This window comes from Rhinoderma darwinii, chromosome 1 (genome assembly GCF_050947455.1).
Source record: "Rhinoderma darwinii isolate aRhiDar2 chromosome 1, aRhiDar2.hap1, whole genome shotgun sequence".
NCBI classification, from domain to species: domain Eukaryota; kingdom Metazoa; phylum Chordata; class Amphibia; order Anura; family Rhinodermatidae; genus Rhinoderma; species Rhinoderma darwinii.
Genome location: NC_134687.1, coordinates 230,224,793 through 230,247,314, shown reverse-complemented (window position 1 = coordinate 230,247,314; position 22,522 = coordinate 230,224,793). Strand labels below are relative to the sequence as shown.

General features: G+C 44.3%; 1 long non-coding RNA gene across 2 annotated transcripts in view; it reads left to right on the top strand.

The window, feature by feature from the left end:
• Nucleotides 1–22,522, top strand: part of LOC142740394 (uncharacterized) — a 112,592-nt gene that overhangs the window by 743 nt on the left and 89,327 nt on the right. The window lies entirely within an intron of this gene.

The following is a 22,522-nucleotide window of genomic DNA, read 5'->3' as shown; positions in this document are numbered from 1 at the left end:
ACATATCCCCCTGTAGGTAGCGCAAAACCCTCTGTAGATAGCGCCACTAAAGCTCCCTCTAGGAGCGGAATACCTGGCCAGCGCTCTGGCCGAGGATTCCCCTCCTAAAGGGAGCCCACGCCGTCTCTCCATCCCCGCTGTAGATAGTGCCACCCCCCTGCAGATAGCAACCCCGCGCTGTAGAAAGCATCACACCCCCCACTGTAAATAGCGCCACCTGAACTCCCTCTATGAGCGGAATCCCCAGTGTCAGATCGCACTGGCCAGGGATTCCGCTTCTAGAGAAAGCCCCGGACACCACTGTCCATTTGGACAGTCACATTAGGGGCTCTCACTAGGAGCGGAATCCCCGGTCGACACTCTGGCAGGGGATTCCGCTACTGGAGAAGCCCCTGGTGTCACAGTGATGTCAGGGGCTACTCCAGGAGTGGAATCCCCGCTCTGGTAGGGGATTCCGCTCTTAGAGTTAACCCCTGACGTCACTTTACATATATGGACAGAGACATCAGGGGCTATCTGTAGGAGCGGAATCCCCGTCCAGAGGAATTCCGCTCCTACAGGGAGCTACAGTGGTACTATTTACAGGAAGGGGGTGCCATTTACAGGGGGTGGCGCTATCGACAAAGGGGGTGTTGCTAAATACAGGGGGATGTTGCTTTCTACAGGGAGGGTGGCGCTATGTACAGGGCGTGGCGCTATTTGCCGGGGGTGGCACTATCTAAAGGGGGTGTGGTGCTATCTACAGGGGAGTGCTATATACAGGGGGTGTGGCACTGTGGCATTATACATGCACTACCCACAGGGGACACTGTGGCACTATCTACATGGGCACTGTGTGTGGCACTATGTGGGCACTATCTACAGGGAGAACTATGGCACTATGTGGGCACTATTTACAGTGGGCACTATCTATGTGGGTACTGGCACGATCTATGTGGGCAATGTGGCACTATCTACAGTGGTAATGTGTCACTATCTACATGGGCACTGTGGTGTTTTTAGGGGGTTGAGACAAAAAAACCCTAACAATTAAAATTCATCCATTTTTTTAACGCCAATGAAAAATGGATGGCAAATGGCGGTTAAAAACAGTCAGACGGCCGGGAAATGGATTCAAATTTTGATACACATTGATGCAAAACAGCCATGAAAAACTGACAGTTTAAATTACAAAAAAGTGTTTTTTTCACATTTTTTGTGATATGTCTGCCCATAATAAAAATGTAAAACACAGAATTAATTAAACTAATCTAGAAAATGAAGGCCTCATAAGTCTTGTAAGATAAACAATGTAAAAATAGTGTGATATTCAAAGCGGTTGCAAAGATATTATCGTTTAAATAAGTGCATATCAGAAATGGAAAATTTGACCTGGACACAGGGACATTAATAACCCTTGGTCATGAAAGGATTAATAAAATGTTGAAAAGGGGCTGGGGCATTATAAAGTCCAAAAGGCATTACAAGATACTCAAATTGTCTATACCGTGTCCTGAAGGTAGCCTTTCATTCATCCCCAGGACAGATTCAAACAAGGTTATTTGATTTTCTTAGATCAAGTTTAGTAAATATTTTAGCTGTACAAAGCCTTTCAAGTTATTTGGGAATTAAAGGGGTAGCATATTGGTTTTTAAACTGTGAACTTATTAAGCTCCCTGCAGTCAATATAGGGACATAGGGTGGAATGTTTCTTCTCAACAAAGAACAAAGGTGCTGAAGCAGGAGATGCAGATGAACAAACAAAGCCTTTTTTCATTCAAATACTCATATAATAATATAATATTTTCTGACTAACAGTTCTATTGGGCGATTATATGAACGATGTGGAGGGAGCTTATCTGCATTGTTTTTATCATAGACATCCTGAAATTCTTTATATTGTGACAGTAATAAGTCTTTAACAGAAAGCTCAGAAATGTATACAACGAATCCAAATTGATTGATGGATTATGAGTAAAAAGCGAAGGAAAATCACTGGAAACTTTGGAGAAGCAATCAGTTGGAAATGAATAACTTCTTGATGATCAGGCTTGATAAGAACTCAAAGCTGCATAGTATCATGAGTAACAGGCCCTAATGATAGGGGTGACCCATCAAGTGTTTCTAAGTTTACAGGTGCTGACTTTGTTAACAATGTGATGCTTTTATCATGTTTTTATCATGAGCTAATGTTAGGTGCATGAATTGTCGAGCATAGCAGAACAAGACATCCCACGTATTTTAGTGCAGATCTGTAATGGCACTATAAAATGAGACTCTAGTAGCTATAACTTGTCTTCACCATGTGCCAAAGGAGAAATCGATGACAACGACCATCAGTGAAAACGATTGTCTTACAAATCTTATTCGGGCAATAAACATCATAGTGCCTTAAACCCCTGCAATAATTGCAAATATTTTCTTAATGTTGTCTCTCTTTTTCTGCTATAGAAAGGGGTTTCTAATATATCAATAATTTGTATGAGTTGAGATGTAGATTTAGTATTTTGCTGGGTGTTGATTGACCAAAGTAAAAGGCAGGATTAATTCCAAATGTTTGCAGTCTTTCCTTTCTTCTTTCAGTAAATATCTGATCCATTCAAATGCACAAATGACTAAAGTCCTCCAACTCATCTGGGATTTCCAATCTGTAAAGTCCATCCTTCAATTGCTCCAAAGGCCCTTGCTGAAATTGGCTCTTCTAGGCCACTAGATTCCATGGAGTATTAACTATCCAGCAGTAAGAATCAACTGTGTATTCAACAATAGAGCGTTTTCCTTGCCGCAGATTATGCAGTTTAGCTTCAACTGTGGCACAATGATTAGGATCATCAAAAACTTGATTCATAACAGTGATAAAATCATCCAAATCATTCAGATTACTCTTCTTTCCTACAGAAGGAGAAACTCATACTAGACATCATCTTTTAGAAGATTGATTATAAACAATACCTTTTTTTTTCACTAGTAGGTGGAGCAGGTTGCATATGAAAATACATGCGACATTGTCTAAGGAAATCTTGGTAATGGCGACGATCACCACTGAACTTTGATGGTAGTGGCATGCGCAAACTTGAATCTGCGATTGAGCCACGACTGTTTTGAAGTGGTCTTTGCAATTCAACAATCATTTTTATTCATTTTGCACCAGATTTTGCACCTGAGAACATTGTTTTGGTTTTTTTTGATAGATGGCGCCAAATTCTTGTAGTTTGGCAACTTGTTGCCTCATAGTTCTCAAAGGATTTGTTTCAGCGGACTCCATATTGAGGCCAGACTATTCTCAATAGCTGTAAGCAGATTTGGAGTCTAGTGACTAAAACTTACTGAAAGGTGGGTGATATTAGCAAGAGTAGTCAAGTAACAGTGTTAGGAAAATGCCTGTTCCCTTAAGATTACCATGACTACTGTTTTAGCTTCTGGGTGGTTCTGTTTTACTTTGAGACGTTCACTTTTTTCTGTCTTTCTGCCAATTAGGTGTGGGGTTGTATTTATATCTGCTTCCTCCACCGGGTCGTTGCTTGTGATTCTCCTAGTCTTCTGGTGTTCTGATCAAGCTCTGACGTTCCCTGTTCTTCTGACTTCTGGACTTCTTGGAAACTGACCTTGGCTTGTCTCTCATTAACCCCTTGTTTACCGATTTTGATTATCTGCTCCCAGCTGGTTCTGACCTCTGCTGTACCTGATTTTCACTTGCTCTGTTTTGAAATCGCAATCCTTGTTAATTTTTTATGATCTATACATTGAATATAATATTTAATAGTGGGACATGCCCCACTTGTAGACCACCCATAAACTATAAACATCCGAGTGGTAAGCAATTTACTCTGCAAGGACGTTCCAGAATGTCCTGCATATTTAGGCCTCATGCACGCGAACGTAAAAATGGCTGTAATTACGGGCCGTAAATACAGGCCGTAATTACGGGCTCATAGACTTCTATTGGCCAAGGGTACTTCGCCGTATGCTTACAGGAAGGTGCCCATGCCGTTGAAAAATATAGAACATGTCCTATTTCAGGCCGTAATTACGGCACGGGCAGACCCATAGAAGTCTATGGGGCTCCCGTAATTACGGGTGGCTATGTGTATGCACCCGTAATTACGGGAGCGTTGCTAGGCGACGTCAGGGGATAGTCACTGTCCAGGTTCTGAAAGAGTTAAACGATCGGCAGTAACCCTTTCAGCACCCTGGATAGTGACTACCGATCACAATATAGATCAACCTGTAAAAAAAAAAGGTGTTCATACTTACTCACAACTCCCTGCTTCTTCCTCCAGTCCGGCCTCCTGGGATGACGTTTCAGCCCATGTGACCGCTGCAGCCAATCACAGGCTGCAGCGGTCACATAGACTGCCGCGTCATCCAGGGAGGTCGGGCTGGATGTCGAAAAATGGACGCGTCACCAAGACAACGGCCGGGTAAGTATGAATTTCTTTTACTTTTACTGCGGAAAGGGCTGTCCCTTCTCTCTATCCTGCACTGATAGAGAGAAGGGCTGCCGATTAGTGCAGTGCAATTTTGCAACGAAAACGTGCCCGTAAATGCGGGTGGAATACTGGTGACACCGGACCCGTATTTACGGGCACAGGTCTGTAAATACTGGTGCAATACGGGTCGAATACGTGTGACCAAGGACCCGTATTTATGCCAGTATTTACGGGAGGAAAAAAATATGTTCGTGTGCATGAGGCCTTACACTGTTTGCCTCTCTGTAGCAGCATTTAGCTCCATGATACAGCTGTCTCTAGATGGCTGACATCACGGAGCTTTTCCCAAAGACCAATGAGCTTTTTGCCATGGATGCAAGCTTAGTGTAGAGAATCTGCATCTTTTTAGAGCGCTGCGGATAATAAAACACTCAGGCCCATATTTGCCACTAGGCACTGGGGTGCAGGAGCGTTTTTTTCCCTAAAAAAAAAAACAATTGTAAAATGACTGACCGGCAGTCAGATCACTCATGGGGGGTTGCAGAGTCCCAGAGCACAGCATCTACTTCTGATGTTAGCACTGGAGTCCCCAAGCAGAGTATCAGCTAGCGCTCTGCCCGGGGACTCCATCACTGCTACTGACGTCACTGTCCGTATATGGACAGCTTCCTGGCCCTGGAGTCCCCAAGCAGAGCATCAGCTAGCGCTCTGGCTGCACTATTGTTTCCGGTAAAACCACGGACACCCCAATGGAAACCCGACGGAAAACATTAAAGTCAATGGCTTCCGTCAGGTGCTGGTTGTATTCGCTGTTCAACGGAACTTCCGCTTCTGAAGTTCTCGTTGTTCTGCACCTTTGACAGAGCAGAGCAACGGAATGCCAAACGGAGACGTGGACAGGGCCTTAAAAAACGTATACAGTGTCGTATATTTTTTTTTTTGTAATATCCCTCATGATGAAATAGCTTAGGCTTCTATGCTATTCCATCCTTAATAAAAAAAAAGTTGTACCAATGTATACTGGCCCGACAGAGGCCAAAAGGGCACTCTTTTGGTTTCCATAGGGATAATGAAGCCATATGAACACATTTATCGTGTACGTCAGGAGCTTTCCCGACCTACACGATAAACATAGGGCAGTAATGTGATGTGCATGTGGCCTAACCTGGTTACTAGTGATCATTCACCTACTTTTCAAAGTATGCGAATGACCGCTAATAACTCCTAGTGCAGGAACTACTCTTTGTATCTGAAGGAGTTCTCGCATTAGGTTTATTTAGTGGCGCACACACCAGAGATGCACCAAAATTCTGGCAGTTTTCAGGTGATCCTGCCCCCTTACAAGCATTAGTAAACTAAGCAGTGACAGCTCTAAGCTGTCATTGGTTAGTTTACATCACATGGTGCCGGTTACCTCAGCTTATTGTCCTACTTTAAAAGTAGGCCAATGAACTGAGGTAACCTGGAAACACGTGATGTAAACTAACCAATGACAGCTTAGAGCTGTCAATGCTTAGGTAACTGTCATGGAGGATGTTGCAGTTCCAGCGCTTGACCCAGGAAAGGTAAGTATATTGTAAGTAATTGTTGTACTTTTTTATGTGTTACTAAGGCCTCATGCACACGATCGTAGCCATGTGCACGGCCGTGATTTTCGGGTCGGCCGGCAGCGGAGTGTTACCCGCGAGCCGCCTGCAAATTGCGGGCCGTGCACATGGCTGCGTCCATTATTTCCTATGAGCCTGGATATGAGCCTGTAATAAGACATGCCCGTTCATTCTGCGGTCCGGGCTCCTGGGCCATGCACGGACCGTGGAAACCACGGTCGTGTGCATGGCTCCATAGAAATGAATGGGGTCGCAATTCTCCCGTGGATTTTCGGGGGAAATTACGGCCGCAGAAGCACGTACGTGTGCATGGGGCCTAACTTTTTTGTGTTTGTGTTTTTTTACAGCTTCGATTACTGCATTTTTTTTATTCTCAATAAAATGATTAACAAGGGTTGTGTGAGTCTCTTTATTTTTTTTTAACTTTAGTACTACTTTCTATGTAATGGCCGATGTCTGATTGACAGCATCCATTACTTAAGCGGAGCTTAGTGTTAGCTGGTGAAAAACCTAACCCCCATTATTACCCCGATAGCAACCGCCACCAGGGATACCGGGAAGAGCTGGGTACAATCCAGTACCTGATTATCTGTTACATAGTTACGCAGTTACATAGTTGACAAGGTTAAAAATAGACACCGGTCTATGAAGTCCAACCTATAATCCTACTGTGTTGATCCAGAAGAAGGCAAAAACCCTCATTAGGGGAAAAATTTCTCACTGACTCCATATGTGCCAATCAGAATAAATCCCTGGATCAACATCCCATCTCCAGAATCTAGTACTCCTAACCTGTAATATTATATTTTTCAAGAAATGCATTAAGGCCCTTCTTGAACTTGTTCAAAGAACCAACCATCACAACATCCTATGGCAGAGAGTTCCATAGTCTCACTGCTCTCACAGAAAGGAGTCACCGTCTATGATGATGGTGAAACCTCTTTTCCTCTAGACATATGACGTCATTATAACGATCCAGAATACACAATCAGACCTGTGGCACAGCTATAGGGGTCGCAGCGGTCGCAGTTGTGACTGGGCCCCTAAGCCTGGGGGGCCCACGGGCCCCCGTTGCCATACAGCATGCTTGTTAAATATATTTTCTGTGCCGTGAAGCCGGCACTTCCTGGTTATGGTCACATGGTACACTTAGTGTACCATGTGACCGTGTTGTCACGCGACACGTCTTCCAGCCAGTGCAGTGGAAGAGACGGTGCAGAGGACTCCAGGTGAGCTGCAGAGTCTGTATTGTAATGTATTGTGTTGTGTTGTATTGTGTTGGCTTGTAATGTATTGTAAAGTATTGTAATGTATTGTGTTGCCTTGTAATGTATTGTGTTGTATTGTGCTGTTTGCGGTGGACAGGGAGGCCCCGTTAAATGACAGCCCCCCCTCCTCTCTCCACCGCAAACTGCACAATATAACACAATACATTACATACTGTGGGTCGCGTCCCCTGGGGATTCGTGTGAAGACCTCTGCGCCAGGTCACTCATAGCACACACCCGAGGAGGCAAAGGATCCTCCACCCGGGGTGGAATGAGGATAGGTAAGTAATTATGCTATTTTTCTATTATGCACATATGGGGGCATTATACTGTATTGGGGGGCTGATATTGCAGGGGGGGGGCATTATACTGCATGGGGGCTGATATGGTATGGGGGCTGATAAGATGGGGGCATTATACTGCATGGGGTCTGATATGGAGGGGCATTATACTGTATGGGAAGCTCATATGGGGGGCATTGTACTGTATGGGGAGCTGATATGGGGGGCATTTTACTGTATGGGGAGCTGATATGTGGGGCATTATACTGTAGGGGGAGCTGATATGGGGGGTATTATACTGTTTGGGGGCTGATATGGGGGGCACTATAATGTATGGGGGCAGCTATGTGGGGCATTATACTGTGGGTGCTCATATGGGGAGCATTATACGGTATGGGGCTGTTATGGGGGGCATTATACGTTATGGGGCATTATAATGTGTGGGGGCAGCTGTGGGAGCATCATACTGTGTGGGGGCATTATACTATGGGGGCTGTTGGGCAAGGCATCTGGGCATAGGCGCGCGCAGGGGTCTGATGATGATGGTGGTGTTGGGGAGGGAGTCCAAGCTGAATTCTTGCACTTGGGCCCATGAGCCTTTAGCTACGCCCCTGGCCACTTCCATTATTGAAAGGTGCTGATTAATGGGGCAAGTCATTCTGCCCTGCCAATCGGCACCTTTCAACGACGCAAGTGGCGCGTTGATGTCATCACACCGCTTGCGTCGTTCAGCCCCAGCAGGCCTGCTCAGAAGAAAGCAGGCCTGCATTGCCACCGGACGGCGCTGGAACGGCATCATGTGAGTATGTAAAAAAAAAAAATTTCTAATAAAACTGTGAGTGGCATTATTTACAGGCGGGGCTCTATTTACACGGGGGTCTATATGTGGGAATGTGGAGCACTATATATAGGGGGAGCTTTTACTTAGTGCACTATCTACAGGGTGGGCTATATGTGGAACACTATATACATGGGTGGGCTATATGTGGAGCACTATCTATTGGGGGTTCTATTTGTAGAGCACTATCTACAGGGGTGCGCTGTATGTGGGACACTATATACAGTGGTGTGCTATATGTGAGGCACTATCTACAGAGGTGGACTATATGTGGAGCACTATCTGTAGGGGGAGCTATATGTAGAGCATCACGGTAGCTCCTTGGAGTCCATATTTGGGCACTATCTACAGGGGGCTGTATGTGGGGCACTATATACAGGGGCTTCTATGTAGGACACTATTTACAGAGGCTCTATGGGGGTCACTATCTACAGGGGGGCTATGTGGGCACTATCTACAGGGGGCAAGGTGTGTGTTTGTGTGTGTGTGTGTGTGTGTGTGTGTGTGTGTGTGTGTGTGACACATTGTGTGGTACTATCATAATCAGGGACATAGTGTATGGTGCTATTGTAATCAGGGACACAGTGTATGATGCTATTATATTTAGAGGTGCAGTGTATGGTGCTATTATATTTAGGGGTGTTGAGAATTCTATCTTCGTTTATAGGTGCAGAAATGTTTTAAAAGTAAAAAGCTGAAGACATCTGAGCGGAAAACTGCAGAAATGGGCTGTGGCCGGGAGAAATCATCCTAGAGGTCTGGACCTGAGGGAGAAGAAAAGAGAAAAAGAACTAGAATCTGAGACGTCACCGATGAGTCACTTAATGTAAATGTTTATTCTGCCTCTAATCAGTAATGTAGTCGCTGTATGATCTTCAGCGAGATGATGGGTGGTTTGATTATGATATGATCAACCAGCATATCCTTACCATTTTTCGGGCCATGCTGGGAGCTGTAGTTTTACGCCATACAAACCTCTACGGCAGTGGTTGCACTAAATTGAGCTGTATTTCTTTGGGTGCTGTATATATGTACTGAGCTTGGTTCTAGGGACTGTATATATGTACTGAGCTTGGTTCTGGGGCTGTATATATGTATTGAGCTTGGGGCGGATGCTGTATTTACGTTCTCAGCTTTGTCCTGGTGCTGTATTTATGTACTGAGCTTTTGTTCTGGTGCTGTATATATGTATGAGCTCGGTTCTGGTGCTGTATTTATGTACTGAGCTTTGTTCTGGTGTTGTATTTATGTACTGAGCTTGGTTCTGGTATTGTGTGTGTGTATATATATATATATATATATATATATATATATATATATTTGGCTTGTTCTGGTAGTGTATATATGTCAGAGCTTTGTCCTAGTGCTCTATTTATGTACTGAGGTTGGTTCTGGTGCTGTATATATGCTGTACATATGTATTGAGCTTGGCTCTCGTGCCATATAGATGTATGAGCTTGGTTCTGATGCTGTAATTATATAGGATATATTTATAATACCAAAATTGCAGGGCAGATGGAATTGTTATCAATTCATTGTATATTTAATGGGAACCTGTCTGGTAGTTTTAACCCCTTGAACCGCCACCATGCAGTAATACATGACCTGACAATATTTGCAAATGTATGTTTTTTTCAGATGCATCAAAATCTATTAAACCAACTCTTAAAACGGCGCACGCTGTATGCAAATTATTTATTAAAGGGTCATGGGGTGGTGCTGCTATCCTGAAGAGTCACATCGTCTTGCCTCCAAACCCACCTTTCCATGCTTGATTGACATTCTCCTGGCTGATACAACTTTCTCGTATGCGCCCTTTGTCTTGTACTACTTGGGCATTCACCGTGCAGCGAAGTGTACTCTGCCCGTCCTCATCACTGCACCGCGAATGCTAGGGAAGTACAAGGCAATGGCGCATCCGCAAGAGTTTGAGGAGGCTGGTAGTGATGTAGAACTGCCAGGGGGATGTCAATCAAAATCTGGGGGCGCCATTTTAATTTTCGCCTGGGGCAGCAGTAATATATTATTTTTTGGGGGGGCTGTGTGGCACTATATACAAGGGGGGCAGGGTGGCACTATACTCAAGGGGAGAGCAGGGTGGCACTGTATACAAGGGGGGAGCAGGGTGGCACTATATATACAAGGGGGGAGCAGTGTGGCACTATATACAAGGGGGAGCAGGGTGGCACTATATACTAAGGGGGGCTGTGTTGCACTATATACAAGGGAGGGGGCTGTGTGGCACTATATACAGGTGTAGCTGTATAGCGCTATATAGAAGGCGGCTTTATGGCAATATCTACAGAGGGGCTGTATGGCACTATCTATAAGGGGGAGGTGGGAGCGCTATCAACAAGTGGGGTGTGACACTGTCTACAGAGGGGGCTGTATAGCACTGCCTACAGGGGGGCTGTATGGCACAATCTACAGGGGGCACTATCTATAAGGGGGGCTGCATGTGGCACAAAGGAGGGGGCCCAGTTAAAAGTTTGCAATGGGGCCCAGTCTTTCCTAGTTACGCCCCTGAATATAAGCAAACCCCTCCCCCTTTCTTATTAGTATGATCATTTCTAAACAGACTGTAACCCTGCATATTAACAGCTGAGTCATAGTTATCGTGCAGCCATGTCTCACTTATCCCCACTATGTCACAATTCTCCTCCAGCATTATCAACTCTAATTCCTCAATCTTGTTATTGAGGCTTCTGGCATCACTATACATGCACTTTATATGTTTATCCGTACAACTTTTGTCCTTATTCCTTTTTACTGCTCTAACCCATTCCTCTATTCCGCCCCATGTTCATTTCTTTGCCCCAGTTCACTAGCTACGCTGTCTTCCACTTCTATAGAGTAATTGCCCTCCCGTTCCTCAGTTTAAACACTCCTCCAAACTTCTAGTCATCTTTTCCCCCAACACAGCTGCACCCTCCCCATTTAGGTGCAGCCCATCCCTAACGTAGAGTCCGTAGCTAACAGAGAAGTCGGCCCAGTTCTCCAAAAATCCAAACCCCTCCTTCCTACATCAATTCTTTAGCCACTTGTTCACCTTCCTAATCTCCCGCTGTCCCTCTGGTGTGGCACGTGGTACAGGTAGTATTTCTAAAAAGACTACATTTGAGGTCCTTGCCCTGAGCTTGTTACCCAATTCCCTGAAATCTTGTTTTAGGACCGTCTAGCTCCTTCTAACTTTGTCATTTGTTCCAATGTGCACCACGACCACTGGGTCTTCACCAGCCCCTCCCAATAATCTGTAAACCCGATCCACGATATGCCAAACCCGAGGACCCGGAAGACAGCAAACAGTTTGGTATTCCCCCGGTCTCTGCGACAGATTGCCCTATCTGTTCCCCTAATAACAGAGTCTCCCACTACCAGGACCTGTTTAGCTTTTCCTATGCAACCATTCACCTCCTTACTGGAGCAGACATCCCCCTAGTTGCAAGAGGAGATGTCTAGCTGCAGCAGTTCTACTCCTGAATGGACGTCACCCTCATTCGCCAACTTGGCAATCTTATTGAGGTGTTGTAATGACGGGGGGTGGGGAGACAGACAAGTGAGCCCTAATCTACCCGCCACTCAGTCCCTGCCTACTTGCAACGACCCGCCCTAGGCTACGGGGTACAACTGGGCGACGGTCCCTACGCTCAATAAGTGCACGACAGACAAACAGACAAGGATACACAGAGCTAGGGGGAGAAAGGGGCAGTTGCCCACGGCAACACCGTGAGCAACAAGAGAAGTAAACAAGCCGAGTCAAACCAGGAGTGTACGAGGTACCAAACGCAGAGCAGGAGAGTAGTCAGCAAGCCGGGATCAATATGAAGCAAGGACAATAGTACAAGAAGCTGCAGCAGGGCCAGGAAACCAAACGAAAAGAATCACAAGCAAAGTAGGAACAGGAAAGGCAGGTATAAATAGACAGAGGGCGGGAGCTAGCTCCGTCTGGCCAGGCTGTGATAGGTTCTCCCACTCCTAAGCCTGCCACCCTGAGTGGTGGAAGATGGAGTCAGTCTCACAGGCATAGAAGCCGGTGCAGACTGATTGTCTATGGGCGTTAACCCCGAAGCTGTGCCTGGCAGATCCTTTACAGGTGTTACAGATCATTACTAGTCTCCCTGACACTCTTTCTTCTACCCTGCCTTCTAACTTTTACCCAGCTAGCTGCCTCAACAGCCTGAATCTCAATGCTATCCATCCACCACAACATCTGCGCTAGTGAGTCCTTTTTCAGTGAGCAGCAAACTCCTCTCCATGATGTCAATTGCCAGCAGTGTTGAAAGTTGCTCACTTAAATCCAGAGTCTGGGCCTCCAAATGGGAAATTCTCTCATCTTTAGCGATGGATGGTCACTTAGGCGGCCACAGGGTGGTATTAGTAAGCTGGGAAAGCCCAAAAGTGGTGGCCCTTCCCACCCTGGTAATACTGATCTGCTGCTATATTGTATCTGGCTGGTTATGAAAATTGGGGGAGACACATCGTATTTTCCAAATATTATTATACATTTTTTTTAAATGGGGAACCCAATGTTTTTTTTTTAAATAGTTAGTGATCATACCCAGATTTTCCCAGTACCCCTGGTGTATACCAGCGGATTAATGGGGGATTAGTGTTAGCCTGTTTCACCGGCTGTTCAACACTATACTCCGTATTAGTAATGGACGCTGTCAGACAGCGACCACTACTAAGGTAGTAGCAATAAAGTAAAAAAAAAAACATAGAGACATAAAAAAATATTTGATTGAAATAAACAAACTCACACAACCCTTGTTAACCATTTTATTGAGAATAGAAAAAGCACAGTCATCAAAGTAGTCTTTGAATCTGAAGTAGTCCAACAACCAAACCTGTAAAAATGCACAACACACACAATTTTTTTTTGTAACACATAAAAAAGCAAAACAATTATTATACCTTTCCAGGGTCCAGCGCTGGAGCTCCAATGTCAGCGAGCTACGCTGTTTCCGCAACTAGGCTATAAAGGAATCCATTTAATGTATAAGTTTTAACTTAAATAGCTCTTGAAAAGCCCATGATGTATACTTTAAATAGATGCAAGTGAAGGATACCATGTATAATGTCCATGGCCACGGGCCGTCAGGTTTACTCACCTCCCGACGCCCGCAGCCATGGATCTGTGAGCGCTAGTACCCATCTCCTTACTAGGAGACGCCAGCGATCACTTCCGTTCCGGTCCGCTGTGCCCGCTCTTAAAGGGCCAGCGCGCGACATGAACACAATCATCATCATCAACTCACATGATTTCCTGGGCTATAAGAAGGCCTCTGCCCTTCTGATCCTGGTCTGAGCGTTGTTAGTATATCCCAAGTCTGTCTTGCAAATGGTCCCTTAGTGTTTGCCCGTTCCAGTTGTTACCCGTGCCCTATTACCTGTTCCTGTATCCCATGCTGTGTTCTTGTTCCTGTGCCTACTAGTGTTGGAGTCGTGTCTACTGCACCTGCTGTCGTTTGCCACGTCCAGTGTCTTCTGCCACGTGCAGTGTCTTCTGCCATGTCTAGTGTCTTCTGCTACGTCTAGTGTCTTCTGCCACGTCCAGTGCCTTCTGCCACGTCTTGTACTGTCCGCCACGTCTGGCGCAACCTGCTGCACCTACCTCCATCTGTGCTGAAGCCACAACCACTGTCTGGACTAGTTCAGGTACCCGTGTGTTACGAACTGCTATAGACTCTTGTATAGACTGTGACTAGGCCAACTGCCTCTCCGCTACGGCGGAGCGGCCTAGTGTGTCCACATACCCTGTGATCGTGACACCATGCAATGTAACAGTAACCAGAGATACTACTTGTGTCATTGTTCAGTTATGTTCAATTTGAAGTGAATGAGTCCAAAACGTCAGCTTGTTACTGAATCAGTCTCAATAAGGAGTGATTACATTTTTTTTTCCAAAAAGCAACTTTCAGATTTTATCATTACCATTGGTCACTACTATACTTAAAAGGGTATACCCATCTGAGACATTTATGCCATATCAATAGAATATGTCATACTTCTTGGACTCCAACCTATCGGGAGAATGGGAGTCCGTTTCTTCTTTGTTCGGCACGCTAGAGAGGAGGAGAGCATTTGTGCTCTCCATTGTAGTTTATCAGTGTTGCGGAAACAGTTGTCAATTCCACAATTCCCATAATTTACAATGGAAAAGCCACACAAATTCACGGATGCCATACCACCTTGCCTCCTTCTCTCTGAAATGCCGTTCTTGGGGTCAGGGGAAATACATTAACCCTATTTATGGGAGTACCAGAAATGAAAGTCCCAACTATCAAACATTTATGGCAAATCAATTAAATATGCTATACATGTCTCAGATGGAAAAAAAATCCCGTTAATGGGCAAACTATGTGAAAACTGATAGACTGTGTTATGCAAAGTGCAGTACCTGATTGGAAATGGAGAAACCATTAGTGAACAAGTGTAGTTATTATAGCAAAATCCCAGCCATTTTTAAGAACAGAAAAGTGGTTATCATAATCTATAGGTAAATACATACTGTATACCTATAGTTTATAGTCTTACATCACTTTGTTTTAGTAAAAAAAACTCCAATCTCCCCCTGACAGCCACAGCCTCGAGTCGGCGAGCACTGGCCTCAGCCTCCTCCTCAGGAGACGCCAGCGCTTGCTTCCACTCACCTCACCTGGAGCACACGCACCGGACTTTGATGAACTATGAAACCATGAGTCCCTGAACTATAAGAGGGGTTCAGCCCTTTGCTTCTATGCATGAGCGTTGTTGTCATACCATAAGTTTGTCTATGCGATGGTCTCCTAGTGTGTTCCTGTTCCTGTATCCCATGCTATCTAGTGCCGTGCTGTGCTGGAGCCATGCTGTGCTGTATTCTACGCCTGTCCTACTACTTCACGCCTGACGTCTACCTGCTGCCTGGTCCCAGCCGAGCCTGCCTTGCTACTGTCCGAGCTGCCACAGGTACCCTATACAACTATAGACTCTGACCTGTGCCCTGTTGGCCAGCTGGTATACCGCCAAGGCGGTACGGCCCAGTGGGTTTACGAACTCCACGTGACAGTATGCTCAGGCCATGGACCCCGCTGACCTACGGTCTCGACAGGATCAACTCCTGCAGGCGTTGAACATTCTCATTTTCTTTGCCACTTCCTGACCGCTATAATGGAGACGCAGGGATTTTTCTTGGATTTTTGAACCAGTGCCAGATCCACTTCAGCCTGTTTGCTAGGACATTTTCGTCTGATGGCGCAAGCGTCGCTCTCATCTTCTCTCACCTCACTGGCAAGGCCCTTGCATGGGCGAACCCTATCTGGGAGAAACAAGGAGCAGAGACCCGTGACTTCTAGAGCCTCCTCCAGACTTTTCGCATGGTGTTTGAGGAGCCTGTACGGGTTTCATCTGCAACGGCTTCCTTAATTAACCTACGCCAAGGAGATACCTCCGTAAGCGAGTATGCCATCCACTTTCGCACCCTGGTGGGAGAACTGTTATGGAACAATGAGGCCCTGGTGGCTGCATTCTGGCATGGACTGTCTTCTAAGATTAAGGACGAACTTGCTGCTCAAGATCTGCCGTCTACCCTGGATGACCTCATCCTTCTGTCCGCCCGGATTGATATGCGGATCCGAGAACGCCTCCAAGAGGTTAGTCGGGAAGGAGTCCTTCCTAGTCTGATCCCTACTTTGCAGCAACCCCTGTTGTCCTCAGATGTTGATCCTCCTAAGGAGTCTGTGATGATGGACCAATGTAAGCTATCCACCCAGGAGAGACAACGCAGACGCACTTCGGGACTCTGTCTATATTGCGGCCTCAGTGGCCATCTTGTGCGTCTGTGTCCCCAAATATCCCAAAACCTAGGGTTGCTAGGAGAGACAACCTTGGGTAAGAAGGAACTTACGTCTAAATTGTCCATACCAGTGACCATAGTATCCGACGAGAGAACGCATCAGGTCTCTGCATATCTGGACTCTGGATCCGCTGCTAATTTCATCCGTAGAGACCTGGTGGATCTTCTTCAATTACACACCACCCCCCTGGAGAGGCCGTTGACGGTTGCATCTGTATATGGACTACCTCTGGCAGATGCAGTTATAGCTGTAATGATCAAAATCTGTGGCACTCTGCAATTTTTCTGGGTGCTTTGGGTAGGGTTCCCACCCCATCAATATTTAAGAGGTAAACTCAAGCACTCCTTAGGTCGATTTGCAAAAATAGATTTATTAGAGTAAGGCTATCACTGTAACGTTTTGGCCACAATCCGGCCTTTGTCAAACTCTGCGAATGCAGAAACAATATTTACATTAAAGTAAACACAAATAGTATTTATATCTCGCATAGTTATATAAGGATAACATGAAATAGATATATCATAGTGATAGCAATTACATGCAAAACATAATCTAAGGAAGAAAAATAATAATAGGGAGAAAGAAAAAAAGGGGGGTAAAAGGGCCACTTTTATTCTTTCATATAGCTAGCCCATCACAGGACTATATAACGTACAAGAGAAATGATGTACTATAGAATAACAGCGCTTACATAACCAGAATACAGATATTGCCATTTAAATATAACATGTTCAGTGATCCCTCTGAAATGTAAATATACATATCTAGAATATTGTAGTTAGGGAAAAAAAGGGGGGGGGGTATTGAACAAGTAAAACAATATATAGATGGTTGTAAGGTATTAAAACCTGAAGCAGACTTGTATATGTAGCAGAGCCCGATTAGTACTCACCTATTGCCACTGGTCAATAGAAAAAAGGTTTTAGCTTGTGAGTGACGCTTGTGGAATGAGGTAACTAGTACCATGGGTGTGCGTATCTAGGGGAATAATGGCACTGTACCTTAAATAACATACCAGGTTTGGCGTCATGTCCGGATGCGTGGATGTGTCCATTACGTCCATAGAGACTCTATGGTAGAATAGAGACTCTATGGTAGAAGTGTCAGGGATCATTACCATGTATATTGTTTGCAAAAATATTATCCTTACACACATATATATATACAGTGAAGGAAATAAGTATTTGATCCCTTGCTGATTTTGTAAGTTTGCCCTCTGTCAAATACATGAGCAGTCTAGAATTTTTAGGCTAGGTTAATTTTACCAATGAGAGATAGATTATATAAAAAATAAAAAATCACATTGTCAAAATTATATATATTTATTTGCATTGTGCACAGAGAAATAAGTATTTGATCCCTTTGGCAAACAAGACTTAATACTTGGTGGCAAAACCCTTGTTGGCAAGCACAGCAGTCAGACTATTTTGTAGTTGATGATGAGGTTTGCACACATGTTAGATGGAATTTTGGCCCACTCCTCTTTGCAGATCATCTGTAAATCATTAAGATTTCGAGACTGTCGCTTGGCAACTCGGATCTTCAGCTCCCTCCATAAGTTTTCGATGGGATTAAGGTCTGGAGACTGGCTAGGCCACTCCATGACCTTAATGTGCTTCTTTTTGAGCCACTCCTTTGTTGCCTTGGCTCTATGTTTCGGGTCATTGTCGTGCTGGAAGACCCAGCCACGAGCCATTTTTAATGTCCTTACTTGAGTTGTTACTCAGGATTTGACGGTACATGGCTTCATCCATTCTCCCATTGATGCAGTGAAGTAGTCCTGTGCCCTTAGCAGAGAAATACCCCCAAAACATAATGTTTCCACCTCCATGCTTGACAGTGGGGACGGTGTTCTTTGGGTCATAGGCAGCATTTCTATTCCTCCAAACAGGGCGAGTAGAGTTAATGCCAAAGAGCTCAATTTTAGTCTCATCTGACCACAGCACCTTCTCCCAATCACTCTCAGAATCATCCAGATGTTCATTTGCAAGCTTCAGACGGGCCTGTACATGTGCCTTTTTGAGCAGGGGGACCTTGCGGGCACTGCAGGATTTTAATTCATTATGGCGTAATGTGTTACCAATGGTTTTCTTGGTGACTGTGGTCCCAGCTGCCTTGAGATCATTAACAAGTTCCCTCCGTGTAGTTTTCGGCTGAGCTCTCACCTTCCTCAGGATCAAAGATACCCCACGAGGTGAGATTTTGCATGGAGCCCCAGATCGATGTCGATTGACAGTCATTTTGTATGTCTTCCATTTTCTTACTATTGCACCAACAGTTGTCTCCTTCTCACCCAGCGTCTTACTTATGGTTTTGTAGCCCATTCCAGCCTTGTGCAGGTCTATGATCTTGTCCCTGACATCCTTAGAAAGCTCTTTGGTCTTGCCCATGTTGTAGAGGTTAGAGTCAGACTGATTAATTGAGTCTGTGGAAAGGAGTCTTTTATACAGGTGACCATTTAAGACAGCTGTCTTTTATTCAGGCACCAAGTTGATTTGGAGCGTGTAACTGGTCTGGAGGAGGCTGCACTCTTAATGGTTGGTAGGGGATCAAATACTTATTTCTCTGTGCACAATGCAAATAAATATATATAATTTTGACAATGTGATTTTCTTTTTTTTTTTTATATATATATAATCTATCTCTCACTGGTAAAATTAACCTAGCCTAAAAATTCTAGACTGTTCATGTCTTTGACAGTGGGCAAAATTACAAAATCAGCAAGGGATCAAATACTTATTTCCTTCACTGTATATATATATATATATATATATATATATATATATATATATATCAGTATATTTCACAAAGAGATTGGATCTATGGAACACAAAGGAGCCTGCATGAGGGGCACACCTATGGAAGACACCACCTCTTGAATGCAAGAGGAGTGTACAGATGAACTTACAGCTGAATAGAGCCAATGGGGCTTAAGCACGTCCCACATCTCTAGGGAGGAGATTGTGTTTCTTTATTTGTTCAATAAAAAGTTCAGTTCTTACTTCCTACTTACTGAGGGAGGATGTGTACGAACATTTGTCTGTCTGGTGTACTTTTTCCATGCATGCCCTCAGTTTGCAATTTACAGAGGTGGCTATTCGGTGTGAAATAACAGGGAAAAGGAAGTTTTGCCCTGACAATTGGCGCCCGAAGAGTGGGGCCGTACTCGAGGGGATCTCGGAATTCGGACAACCGACAATCACAGGGTGAAACAGACGACCCAGGACTGCCCACTGAAGGAGCCTGATCACCTCCACAATAACACGGTAAGTCAGTTGATTTTATAAATCTTCGTCTTATCTGTGTTAGTGGACGGTCTTGTGGTGGTCTATAGAACCTTGGTCGGTTGCCTGGATTAGCTCTCAGGCGACAGGAGCGACATCCCCGTGGGTGGTCACGAACCCGTAAGAAATTAGTCGCGCCCAGCTAACCATCCTCTGGGTAATTAGGGACTAGATAGAAAGTATAACCTGTCTTATACAGGTGCACGCGGGGTGTAACGCACTGATAAGTCGTGTATAAGGCGCACGCGGGGTGTGTATACAACACTGATAAGTCGTGGGTAATATATTGGCCAGACCAGAGGGTTGCTGGCCAAAAGTTGTTATATAAATTACGTGAAGAATATAGACGGTTAGAATGGATGGTTTACGGTCCATATTCAAATCATCAGGATCACCCATATCCGGACGATCCTATTCGTATGATTTGGTGAAGCGAAAGGAAGTTTTGCCCTGACAGAAGCGCCGGAGGTTCGCACATGCGCAGACGCGATCGCGTCTAAGTGGATAATTCTAAGTGTTTGCGCATGCGTGCTGCGGACTGAGAGATGCGGTCGTAAGAAGGAAATGCAGAAGAATTACAAATAGGTAATATATTGGAAGGTGTGGGTGATCATAATATAGAAATATAGAAGTAAGGCTGCACTACTGTATTGGATTTGGATATAAATTGAAACAGGAAATATTATGTATTAGTATATGGAGGGGTAAAGTGAAAAAAGGTGTTATGTAGAGGAAAAATACAACCTGATAGTATAGGGAAGAAAAAGGATACCCATGGTGATATTGAGAGGCGGCAATAGGGACAGGAGGATATTCAGCGAGCCTGAGGGAAAAAATAAAGAGGTATTAGTATATTAAGATCTATAAAAAAAACTGTGGATATCATAGTCTCGATTGAGGTCCCGCGGTGTAAGACATTGTAATTTGTGAATCCAATAGGCTTCTCCATTTTTCAATAATTGAATTCTATTACCTCCCCTTCTGGGTTTAGGTATCTGTTCAAGGACCTGAAATTTAAGTTGTGTGATATTATGGTTTGCATGATGGAAGTGATAGGGAATGGGTAGCAGTAAATTTTTGCAACGTATGGTGGATTTATGTTTCCCAATTCGATCACTGACGGTTTGGGTAGTTCCCCTACGTATCCAAGACCACATTTTATTAGGTAGACAACATATTTTGAATTACAAGTGAAAAAGTCTCTAACAGGAAAAGTTTTTCCTGTATGTGGGTGGTGCACAATGTAAACATGGGAATGTGCCTTTTTTGGGGGTTCTTAAGAAGAGTTGTCTGGGTATCTTAATCTGGGATCCCTCGTCCACCTTCACTAACTTGTCTCTGAGGTTTTTGGAATTCTTCTATAGTGGGATATGCTTTGGAGAGTATTTTCCAGTGTCTCCTGATAATGTTTTGTACTTTATTTGCTACTGGATGGTATGTGTGTACAAATGGTATACGCTTACATGTTGGACGTTTAGTCTGGGATTTGGGTTGCAAATTCTTTTGTATTATTGTTTTAGGTTAACCTCTCTCTATGAATTTCCCTGCCATTTCTTCTAGTCTAGTGTTCTGCATAGGAGCATCATCCACGATTCTTCTTACTCTTTCAAACTGGGTTCGTGGAAGTGATTTTTTTTAGTAGTCATGGGGTGAAAGCTACTGAAATGTAGCAGACTGTTACGATCAGTTTCTTTTCTAAACAGATCTGAGGACAGAGTACCTCCTGTGGATTTTTGGATTTGAGTATCCAGAAAACTGATGGCATGTGAATCCTGTAATTCAGGGTAAATAGAATTGAGATATGTGCGGAATGTATTGAGGGAATCCAAGGTACAACCCCATATGCAAAAAATTTCATCAATATATATTTTCCAAACAATTGAGTGGTTGGCAAAGAGAGGGTGTGTGTACACATAAGTCTCTTCAAAGTCGGCCATATAGCAGTTTGCATATGGGGGGGGCAACATTGGATCCCATCGCAGTACCTTGTTTGTGCAGGTAGAAGTCGTCATGAAACAAAGAAATTGGATGTCAGTACAATTTTAAGTAGATCCATGTAGAATGGGATTAGTTCTGGAGCAACTTCTGAGGTTGACAATAATTTTCTAACTGCTAGGATGCCCTTATCGTGTTGTATGGAGGTGTATAAACTGGTCACATCCCAAGTCACCAAAATGCAATCCTTAGGTAGAGTAGTCAGTGTTCTGATAGTTCCTAGAAATTCAGTAGTGTCTAATAGGAACGATTTGGTTCTTTATACAAGGGGTGTTAGTATTTTCTCCAGTAAGATGGAGAGGGGCGATAAAATGGAGTCTGTCGATGCCACTATGGGTCTACCTGGTGGGTTGTTGAGTCTTTTATGTACCTTGGGTAGCACATAAAAAACTGAAGTAATGGGGTGTAGATTGGTAAGAAATGTGGAGACAGATGTGTCTATGATACAGTTCTCCAGATAAGGTGCTAGGGTAGTAAGCATATCCTGAGCAATTCTATATGTGAGATATTGTTCTAACTTTTGATAGATCTATGTATCTTGAAGTTGTCGGTAAATTTCTCTGACATAGTCGGATTTGTCCATGATGACTATTGCTCTCCCCTTGTCAGCTGGTTTTACAATGATGGTTTTATCTTCTATCAGGGAGTCTAATGCCTGTCTATCCAGGTTATTAGTGCTGGAGGGGTATCTATATGTACTTCTAGCGATATCATCCTTGAAAGTTCCCACGTCTCGCTCGACTAATTGGATAAAGGTTTCTATGGTCGGGTCATTTCTAGGAGGAGTAAAAACACTTTTGTTATATAGACCCAGCGTTTTCAGGTCCACCAAGAAGTTGGTAGTTCTGACAACTCCGATGTCACTAGATAATGTATCTTGAAAGTATACTTTGAGTCTGACAGTCCTGAAAAGCTTCTGGAGGTCCATGTCCATCCCGAAGGTGTCATATTGATAGGAGGGACAATATGACAAACCCTTCTGAAGGAGTGACGTCTGTGCAGGGC